The 11,756-nt window shown below is 39.4% G+C and overlaps 1 long non-coding RNA gene across 1 annotated transcript; it reads right to left on the bottom strand.

The window, feature by feature from the left end:
• Positions 1-445: 445 nt before the first annotated feature.
• On the bottom strand, positions 446-11,426 carry LOC146404090 (uncharacterized). Its single transcript, XR_014844246.1, has 3 exons — positions 11,173-11,426; positions 8,871-9,024; positions 446-4,111 (listed from the first exon to the last, which is right to left on the bottom strand). It is a non-coding gene; the product is annotated as an uncharacterized LOC146404090 (long non-coding RNA).
• Positions 11,427-11,756: the final 330 nt, after the last annotated feature.

The raw sequence follows: 11,756 nt of genomic DNA, 5'->3' as shown, positions 1-11,756 counted from the left end.
GCTCACGGCAACGCTGGATCCTTAACCCACCAAGCAAGGCCAGAGATCGAACCTGCAACTTCATGGTTCCTAGTCAGATTCATTAACCACTGCGCCACGACAGGAACTCCTTTCTTTTCTTTTCTTTTCTTTTTTTGTTTACTCAAGATTTGAAATCTATATTTATAAGCAAGATGCATTTTTAGTATTCAGATTAATCTTACTAGTTTTACTTTCCAATGGATAATTCTATTTTCAGACTGAAGGGTATCTTTAGGTATTTTAAAAAAATGAACCAGAATATTAGCAGTCACCTATAATTATAAAGAAATAATAAACAAATGCCTCACCTTCAAGAGTATAACAATTAAAATGTATAACAATTTATACATTGAGTATAACAATTCAAATGTGAACTGAAAATAAACTTACTTGCAAGTATCTGCTTTAATTAAATGGAAAATCATTATTTTAAGCATTGCCTTTATTTGAAAATTCTCTACTGTAGAGAACCACAGCACTCAAGCTAGAGAGAAAATTGTATTGATATTAGAACTTAAGATTTCTCAGAAATATGCATAAATACACATAATAGTGCTTTTTTTTTTTTTTTTGTCTTTTTGTCTTTTTGCCACTTCTAGGGCCTCACCCACGGCACACGGAGGTTCCCAGGCGAGGGGTCTAATTGGAGCTGTAGCTGCCAGCCTACACCAGAGCCACAGCAACGCCAGATCTGAGCTGCGTCTGCAACCTACACCACAACTCATGGCAACGCCGGATCCTTAACCCACTGAGCAAGGTCAGGGATCAAACCTGCAACCTCATGGTTAACCACTGAGCCACGACAGGAAATCCAATAATGCTTTCTTTTAGCACTAACCTGTTCTTGTATTAAATGATAGTATACATTGTAAATATCAAATTAATATATGTTTAAAATTTTGCTTCATGAAGTTAATATCCTAATATTAATGATATTTTTAAACAAGTGGACATAAGTAAAATATAACACATAAGAATTTAATATATGCTAAAAAAGAGCTATCACAAATAATTGGCAGCTGCACAGCAAAGGAAACCCTAAACAAAACAAGAGATAACCCAAAGAATGGGAGAAAATATTTGCAAATGAATCGACTGACAAGGGATTAATCTCCAAAATTTATAAACACCTCCTACCACTCAACACCAAAATGGGAAGAAGATCTAAACAGACAATTCTCCAAAGAAGACATACAGATGGCCGAGAAACACATGAAAAGATATTCAACATCACTCATCATTAGAGAAATGCAAATCAAAACCACTATGAGGTACCACCTTACACCAGCCAGAATAGCCATCATCAAAAAGTCTATAAACAATAAGTGCTGGAGAGAGTGTGGAGAAAAAGGAACCCTATTACACTGTTGGTGGGATTGTAAATTGGTACAACCACTGTGCAAAACAGTATGGAGATCCCTCGGAAAACTACAAACAGAACTACCGTTTGATCCAGCAATCCCACTCCAGGGCATCTATACAGAGAAAACACATGTATCCCAATGTTCACTGCAGCACTATTTTCAATAGCCAAGTCATGGAAACAACCTAAATGCCATTGACAGAGGGGTGGATCAAGAAGATGTGGTACATATACACAATGGAATATTACTCAGCCATTAAAAGGAACGAAATACTGGCATTTTTAGCAACATGGATGGATCTAGAAATTACCATGCTAAGTGAGGTCAGTCAGACAAAGAGACACCAACATCAATGCTATCACTGACATGTGGAATCTGAAGAAAAGGACACAATGAACTTCTTTGCAGAACAGATACTGACTCCAAGACTTTGAAAAACTTATGGTTTCCAAAGGAGACAGTATGGGGGGTGGGGGGATGCACTGGTGGTGAAGGATGGAAATCCTATAAAATTGTACTGTGATGATCACTGTACAACTGTAAATGTAATAAATTCATTGAGTAATAAAAAAAATTTTTTTAAATCATTGGCAGGAGTTCCCATCATGGCTCAGTGGTTAACGAACCCAACTAGCATCCATGAGGAACCAGGTTTGATTCCTAGCCTTGCTCAGTGGGTTAAGGATTTGGCATTGCTGTGAGCTGTGGTGTAGGTTGCTGACACAGCTCAGAGCCTGCGATGCTGTGACTGTGGCATAGGCTGGCAACTACACCTCCGATTCAACCCCTAGCCTGGGAACCTCCATATGCTGAGGGTGCAGCCCTGAAAAGACAAAAGACAAAAAAAAAAATCATTGGCCAAGGACAGGGTTATTGAATAATGAATACTACTGGAAAAACTAACAATTTAGGTGTATGGAAAGACCAAAAATATTGTCCATAGAATGAGGCAAGGGGCTCTCCCAGAGTTACCTGACAATGAGCTGGCTGGTATCTGGAGGTGCCTGATCTCACTTTCCCCCAAAGTCTCCAAGAGTGTTTGCAGCACCTCTCTAAAGAGCTGCTCCCAAGCTCAGGCTATTTGACACCCAAATCCAGCTCCACTCTCAGGCCATTCCCATGTTTGACCACAACGCACCTGGTACTCAAGCAAGTATACCACTCTCCCGGATGGTGAGCACAAGGCCCCATGTACCCCGATCACCTTTCTAACTATGAATTCCTGTGTGAACTAAATAATATTTGCTGCTGATTGACTTAGTCCTCTGCTTGAGGAAATGGGTTTAAACCCTGACCTCACATTATGCACTAGAACTAATTCTAGGTCAATAAAATAAGATCAAAAACAACAAAAAAAGATCAATAAAAATAAATCAAGACAATGAAAAGCTAGAATAAAGTAGAGTTAAATGATCTTCAGATCTCAAGAGGATGAGACAAATTTCCAGGCTTCCCAAGAAGAAGATAAATCACAAATAAAAATGCTAATCAAGGGAGTTCCTGCTGTGGCTCAGCAGGCTGTGAACCCAACTAGTATCCACGAGGTTTCAAATTCAATCCTTGGCCTCACTCAGTGGGTTAAGGATCCAGTGTTGCCCTGAGCTGCAACTCAGATCTGGCATTGCCGTGGCTGTGGCATAGGCTGGCAGCTGCAGCTCCAATTGGACTCCTAGCCTGGGAACTTCCATGTGCCACAGGTGCAGCTTTAAAATCAAAAAAAAAAACAAAACAAAACAAAACAAAAAAACTAATCAATTTACTATTTATCACATAAATATTTTAAACAGTCATAGACAAAAAAAGACAAAAAACAGAAGGAATATTTTCGTATAGTATGACAAAGGGTTAAAAAGCCATATTATATTTAAAAAATTAATACAATGGATTTTTAAAATCAGATCAAAAAAGCCCTATTGATAACGGTTATAAAAAATCTACAAAGGAATGTACAACAATAATGAAAGAAGTGCAAATGAAAGCAATAACAGGCAGAGCCCCCTTGCCTGCCCGCTTGCATCTCTCACAAGCGTCCTATCTTCATAAATCTATTTCTTGCCTATGGAAAAAAAAAAAGAGAGAGAGAGAGAGAACAATAACAAGGTACCATTTTAACCCACTTTCCCTCCTATTTTCTGACTGCTTCTTAGTCTCTTTTGCTTATCATCTCCACACCTCTGTATGTTGAAGTATGCTAAGAATTCAAGTACTTAGACTTATCCATTTAATATGCTTTAAATAGCATCTGTTTATCAATGATTCCCAAAATTTGTATCTGCAATTCAGACTGGAATACCTATTTACCATCTCTACTTGGATTTTCAACAACAGACTCAAACTTAATGCAAATACATCTCATTCTATACTACTGATACAACCTCTCTTTCCCAGACCAGCTCCTCTTGCTGCCTTCTCCTTCTCAGTCGATGGCAACTCCATTCTTCCTGTTACTCAGGCCAAAAATCTTGGTACCATCCTGACTCCTCTCTCTCATATTCCCATCTCCTCAGTCTGCAATTTCTGGCAGCCCCACACCCAAAATACATCCAAAATTCAATTCACGGGAATTCCTGTTGTGACTCAGCGGGTTAAGAACCCAGCTAGCATCCATGAAGATATAGGTCTGATCCCTGGCCTTGCTTAGTGGGTTAAGTATCCAGTGTTGCCGTGAACTGTGGTGTAAGTCACAGACGTGGCTTAGATCTGGCATTACTGCAGCAAGTGCAGCCCTAAAAAGAAGGGGGAAAAAAAAAAAAGTCAATTCACTTCCCTACAACCACCAGGATCCAAGCCACCATCACCTTTCAACTGCACTATTGCAATAATATCCTAACTGTTGTCCTGGCTTCTGTTCTTGTCCCGCATCCTCTGTTCTCAGAACAGTAGCCAAAGTAAACCTGTTAAAACCTAAGGCAGATGCTCTCACTCCTTTGCTCAGCTAATAGTTGTCCATTTTCATTAAGAGTAAAATCCAAAGACCTTACCAAGCCCTTCATAATCTATCCCCTTCTGACCCTACCTCACCCCTTATCTCCATGCATCATCTAATATTGCTGCCCCTCTTGCTTACGTTGTTCTAGCCACATGGCTCTGATGTCCCTCCACCACGCCAGCCATGCTCCTACCACAGAGTCTTTGCACTTGTGATTCCTTATCTCAACACTCTTACCAAGATATCAAATAGCTTTCTAATTTCTTTTGAATCTTTACTAAAAATTTGTCTTTATTTTTCCTCCTCCTCATTCCTTCCTTTCCTGACAATTCAGTCTTAAAGACATTCAGTGGGGCTGAACAAAGTACACTGGCCCAGAGTGGTGTGTCAGAGCCAAGCAGGACAAGGAAGGCACCCATGCAGAGGGATGGCCTGGCAAGGGATGTCAGACCTGAGCAGGGTGAAGATGTGCTTACATGGAGTGGTGGAGGTCAGATTTGGTCAGAAGGGCATCAAGGCAGCAAAAGGGGAGGTGGCAGAGGATGAGATTAATTACACACAGGGTTTGATCAAATAAGTGAAACCACTGAGGATAAAAACAGCTAGCTTCTCATTGTCGGAGTATACAGGTACAAAGATGGAAAGGGACAAAACGAGAATCAAACTGAGGTGTTGGGCTCAAATTGGATTGAACTCATGGTTTTCAATATAATTATAGATATAAATAAATATATGCGTATGTTGTTTTCATACATATATGTGTAAATATGTACATACACATACACAAATATTCTCTGTCCATTGAGAGTGCCTGGAAGGAGCAACATATCAATAGCAATGAGCATACCTAGCACAGGGCTCCTTGGAGAAATGCCTGATTTCAGGGTTGAGATAAGAAAGTACAAGATAAGCCTGGAACATCTTGGTATGCCAGAAAAGCAAGAAAGTGTTCAAAGAATGATAGGGGCATGTCAAAAAGACACAGAAGCTTAGTTTGAAAGTGTTCCAATGGGAAAATCAGAGAAGAATTTGAACACCAAAATAATGGTACTAACTTGCTGACTAAAATGGGAAACCATGGGAGTTCCTGTCATGCCTCAGTGGTTAAGGAATCCAACTAGGAACCATGAGGTTGCAGGTTCGATCCCAGGCCTCGATCAGTGGGTTAAGGATCTGGTGTTGCTGTGAGCTGTGGTGTAGGTCGAAGACACCACTCGGATCCCGAGTTGCTGTGGCTGTGGCATAGGCCAGCAGCTGCTGTAGCGCCTATTCAAACAACCCATAGCCTGGGAACCTCCATATGCCACAGGTGCAGCCCCCCAAGAAAAAAAAGATATAAACAGATAAACTGGAAGTTTGATGAGAAATGTGATCAGGTATCTCCCCACAAAATACAAAGAGAAGAAGACTAACTTTAAAGTGGAGAAGCTTGGAAGATACCATCTAAATCAGGTCATCAAAGTAAACATTATCAGTAATGGGCCAAACAGGAATTATGTGCCATCTGATAAAATGCAACAAGAATACATCATCGCTTCTGTGATACTGCTGCCAAAAAATGCATAACCTTAAGTCTAATCATAAGGAAACAGCAGACAAATCTAAATTAAGGGATATTCTACAGAATAAATGGCCTGGAATTTTCAACAATGTCAAGGTCATAAAAGGTGAAACACTGAAAAACTGTTTCAAACTGAAGGAGACTAAAGAGACAAGATAACAAAATGCAACAACACATGATGCAGAGTTGAATCTTTTTGCTATGAAGGACATTATTGAGACAACTGACAATATTGTCTGGGGTATGAAGATAAGACAGTATTAATGCATCAATATTAATAACCTTATTTTGATGGTTACATTTTGGTTATGTAAAAGAATGTCTTTATTTATAGGAAAGACACCCTAAAGTATTTGGGGTGGTGGGACAGTATATGGGTAAGTAACAGAATCTCAAATAGTTCAGGGAAAAAAGATTTTACTACTATGGTTGCAAGTTTTCTGTAGGTTTGTTATTTAAATTTAAAACATTTTTCAAAATTTTGATATTTATTCAATGAGACCTTTACTAGCCATTCTAAAATGCTTATCCCAATGACACTTCATATTCCTCTTCCTGCTTTATTTTTTTGTTTAGCACATCCATTTTATTTATTTATCTAGTTGATTGTTTCACCCAGGAGGATCTATGAAGGCAGAAATTTTTGTCTGTTTTATTCACTGCTATGTCATGAGTGCTTAGAACACTGCCTGAAACAGAGTAAGTGTTCGATAAATATTTAAGGAATAAATGAATAGATAAGCCTATTAAGTAAATGTTTTAAGAAAGATAATAACCATTACAAGGACAGACGAAGTGAAACTGTTATCATCATCATCAATGATAGTTTGGTAAAATTCTTTTGGAAAACAATTTGGCTATTGAGAGTCATAAAAATATTAATATCCTTTAACCTAGAAATTCCACTTTTGGGGATTTATTCTAAGGAACAATCCTAACATATGGGGACACAATCATAATGTCAAGCTGTTCACTAGAATGTTATTTATACCAAAGAGAGAGAGAGAGAAAGACAGAAATAAACATCAAAAACATTGGATCTGGAGTTCCCTTCGTGGCTCAGTGGTTAACGAACCTGACTAGGAGCCACAAGGATGAGGGTTTGATCCCTGACCCTGCTCAGTGGGTTAAGGATCTGGCATTACCACAAGCTGTGGTGTGGGTCGCAGACATGGCTCGGATCCCAAGTTGCTGGGGCTGTGGTGTAAGCCAGCAGCTGTAGTTCTGATTAGACTCCTAGCCTGGGAACGTCCATGTGCCGCAAGTGCGGCCCTAAAAAGAAAAAAAATAATAAAAAAGATCTATTATGTTCTACCCATAGATTAAAATTTTATTTCATTGCTTTGAAATATCATTTTGGAGTTCCCTTCATGGCTCAGTGATTAACAAACCTGACTAGTATCCAAGAGGACTCGGGTTTGATCCCTGGCCTCTCTCAGTGAGTTAAGGACCTGGCGTTGCCATGAGCTGTGGTGTAGGTCACAGAGTAAGCTCAGATCCCGAGTTGCTGTGGTCGACTGGGAACCTCCATATGCCGCAGGTGTGGCCCCAAAAAAAGACAAAAAAAAAGAAATATCATTTCATTTGAAATTTTAATAATGTGGGAAAATATTTTTATATATTATTACATGAAGGAAAAAAACAAACAGAATATAAGTTTATAGTCTATGAGTTCAACTAAATAAAAATATGTGGAGTTCCCGTCATGGCGCAGTGGTTAACGAATCCGACTAGGAATCATAAGGTTGCGGGTTCAGCCCCTGCCCTTGCTCAGTGGGTTAACGATCCGGCGTTGCCGTGAGCTGTGGTGTAGGTTGCAGACGGATCCCACGTTGCTGTGGCTCTGGCGTAGGCCAGAGACTACAGCTCCGATTGGACCCCTAGCCTGGGAACCTCCATATGCCACGGGAGCGGCCCAAGAAATAGCAACAACAACAACAAAAGACAAAAAAAGACAAAAAATAAAAAATAAAAATAAATAAATAAAATAAATAAATAAATAAAAATATGCACTGTATGGGGTAATGAATCTGACTAGCATCCATGAGGATGCAGGTTCAATCCCTGACCTCCCTCAGTGGGTTAAAGATCCAGTGCTGCCATGAGCTGTAATGTCCACAGATGCAGCTTGGATCCAGTGTTGCTGTGACTGTGGCTATGGCCAGCAGCTACAGCTCTGATTCGACCCCCTAGCATGGCAACTTCCATGTGCAGCACATGCGGCCCTAAAAAGCAAAAAAAAAAAAAAAAAAAAAGGCACTATAATAAGTAATTATTGTATTGTAGCAAATACTATGTTTTTTTTCTATTTTCCAAATTGTTGGTAATATGGTTGTAATTTACATTCTTAAAATACATTTATAATAAATATATATTTATTTGTAAAAAATGCATCATGGATGAAATTAGCCAGATGTAGAAAATATTAACCCTATGAAAGAAAGTAACTGCTTGGGTGAAGACATTAGGAACACACAAATCAAATACTGATTATATATCACCAATCTGCATTCAAACATGACTAAATACAAAAAAATTTTTTTAATTAAATCTGTTTGAATAAAATATGGGGTTTTTCTTTTTTTGTTTTTTGGGGTTTTTTTCATTTTTGTTCTTTGAATAAAATACGTTAGTAGAAAAAGAGTGGTCTATATAGAATCAAAAGAACATGGCAGGAGTTCCCATCAAGGTGCAGTGGTTAACGAATCTGTCTAGGAACTGTGAGGTTTCAGGTTCAATCCCTGGCACCGCTCAGTGGGTTAAGGATTCAGCGTTGCTGTGGCTCTGGCGTAGGCTGGTGGCTACAGCTCCGATTAGACCCCTAGCCTGGGAACCTCCACATGCTGCGGATGTGGCCCTAGAAGAGGCAAAAAAAAAAAAAAAAAGAAAAGAAAAGAAAAAGAAGAATATGGCAGTATCAGTCTATTATTGCTAACACAAGACATGCTAAATACAATGAATACTGGATCAGGGTAGGTTCTGATTCCATGCTCACCAGAGTCTTCTGATTGTTAACTTGGCCTCCCAGGTGACTTCTTCTAGGAAAGGCATATCCTAGACCTTCACCTAGCCACACAAGTACGTGAAATGTAGCTACTCCAAACTGATATGTGCTGTAAGTATAAAATCCACTCCAGATTTTGAACACTCTGCATGGAAAAAAAAAAGGTAAAACACCTCGGTAACAATTTTATATTGCTTACCTGTTGAAATTATAACATTTTGGATATATTGAATTAAATGAAATATGCTGTTAAAATTAGTTTTTCCTGTTTCTTTTTATTTTTTTTAATATGGCCATAAAAATTTTACATCTGTGGCTCACATTGTAGATAGTACTACATTTTTCTATTGAACGAGAATACTGCAATCAGTGTAATTACGCAATCTCCTTACATAGCAATGGTTTAGACATTAGCCTCTTGTGAGTTTTCATGGCACAAGTCTGTCCCTCACAAACTGATCGAATTTGCATTGACAAAATTAAGCCCTGCTAAGTGGAAGATGAGACCTTCACTGAAGTGAACAAATCAAAGTTCTGGCATCCTCTGAACTTCCTGGGCACAAGCTGTCAGCTCAGCCACTTCTCCACATTCCATCGTTTCTTTCTTGGTTCACAATCGTGGGTTTAGACTGGGTTCTTCAAGGGACAGGGTTATATATTATTCAGCTTTGTTCTCCTAGCACTTAGCTGCCTTAAACAAGGATATTTAAAATTTTGTTAAATGAACATTCTTCTATGTCTTATGCCCCCTTGCCTTAAAAAGGATTTGTACAGAACCTCTTCACTTCTTTATCTGTTAGTTGTAGCTTATAGACATTGAACACATAAAAACCTGAAAGAAAGTAAATTTACATATGGTCATGTGAACTAAAAATAATAATATCTAATATAGAGTGAATGCTTCATAACCAACACAGCACACTATATTTTATCAGGGACAGAGCCTTAGAGACAGACTACAGAATTCATATTACATCATTATGCAATGACCTATATTATATGACCTCTTATTTGTCCCCGAACTCCAAAAGCAACCTGAAGCCTGATATAAAACAGTGGTGGAAGGGAAAACAGATGACACAAAAAGAAAAAAGTGTATTACAGAATCAGTGTAATGATTTGGACTCATAACATAGACCAGATGGCAATAACCCCTTTCCCAGCGGGTAGCTTCTTAATGTCCTACGGGTTGTAAAAAACAAACTATCAACCTCCTCTGTTAATAATTATTTTTGAGTACTGTGACAAAACAATGCTGAAAATACACACAATCCCTCAGCATAAGGAGAAAAAAAATTAAAAAAAACTTTAAGCCTAAATATTTACTTCTGACAAAAGGAAAATCCCTTTCTGAGGAATGCTGTTACCTGACAACACAAAATCTTGGCTTCTAAAAACTCGAGTATGTGCTCATTCTTATTTTAAACAAAGATGGCCTTTGTTTTACCCAATTTTGTGGCTGTTTTGTAAAAGCCATTTAAAATGTCTCAAAATCCATTGGTATTAGTTTTACTGAAGTTGAAGATTTATAGTTGCTAATTCTATAGAAACATGAACCCACTCTTTAACAGTTTTATAAAAATTGTGTACACAAGAATTCAATTGCCTTCACCTTCCACAGCTCCAAAGAAACCATTCTGGTGTACAAGACAAACTGAAGCAAATAGTCTCTGAAAGGTGACTTACTGATTCCAATAAAAAGTATATATATATATATATATATATATATATATATATATATATTTTTTTTTTTTTTTTTTTTTGTCTTTTGTCCTTTTAGGGCCGCACCCGCGGCATATGGAAGTTCCAAGCCTAGGGGACTAATCAGAGCTGTAGCCACAGCCTACCCAGAGCCACAGCAACACGGGATCCGAGCCACGTCTGCAACCTACACCACAGCTCATGGCAACGCCAGATCCTTAACCCACTGAGCAAGGCCAGGGGTCCAACCCGCAACTTCATGGTTCCTAGTCAGATTCGTTAACCACTGAGCCACGACGGGAACTCCCTCTGGTTAGTTGGGTGCTCTAATATTTTGCAGATCTGATTGTCTTTAGGTACCGACTTGACTGAACTATTAAGGCTCAGATCAATCCAGATTTCCTGCTTTAAGATAGGAAAAACTGGAATAGAACAGCAGACCAGGCTAGTTCCTAGGGACAAGAAGCAGAGGTTACCTAACAAAGGTCACCAAAGTGCACACTTGGGTCAGAATGGCACAAACAAGAGAGAGGGAAAGTGGCCTCCAATCGCATTTCCGCCTTAAGAGATGTTGAAAATGTACATAACACACCTCAGTTTATAGTCGTTAAATAGGGCGATACTCGTAAATGTGGGGCTAAAAATCATTCAATATTTGAAAATTAGAAGCTCCGTAAACCGTAAAGCGAAGACTGTAAAACGTAAGTAACTGAAGAAAAGTAAGGTCCCAAGGGACAGACCCGCGAGTTTCAGTCCATATCCGCGAGCAGACGCAGGAGGAGGAAAAGGAAACCGTTCACTGAGACCTTTGGCGCCACACCCCGCGCATGCGCAGCTCGCTAACTTGAAGCTGAGAGCGCGCACGGGCTCGGGTTTATCTAGAGGCGAGGAGGGGCCACGTGATCTGGATGCGGCATTTCTGGCCCAATCCGAGGCGTTCGGGAAAGCGCCCTTGCCGAGCTGTTCGGGTAGCCCCGGTTCCTCCCGTGTTCTGACCTCTTTTCAATTTCCCGGCTTTTCGGCTCCGCTCTTGAACCTGAGAATCTGGTGTAATCAGAACTTTCTGCGGTGTGTTCCGCTAATCAGATTAAGGGCACGCTCCGTAACTAGAGTGTTATTTCTGTAATTTCAAGTCCAGTTGCGCTGTCCCCAACACGCTCAGGTACAATTGCTACT

Source organism: Sus scrofa, chromosome 4 (assembly GCF_054392235.1).
Source record: "Sus scrofa isolate SSC_HxYL_T2T_F1_AM1 chromosome 4, Sscrofa_HxYL_maternal_Yorkshire_Landrace_v2.0, whole genome shotgun sequence".
NCBI classification, from domain to species: domain Eukaryota; kingdom Metazoa; phylum Chordata; class Mammalia; order Artiodactyla; family Suidae; genus Sus; species Sus scrofa.
This window is presented reverse-complemented; position numbering and strand designations above follow the sequence as displayed.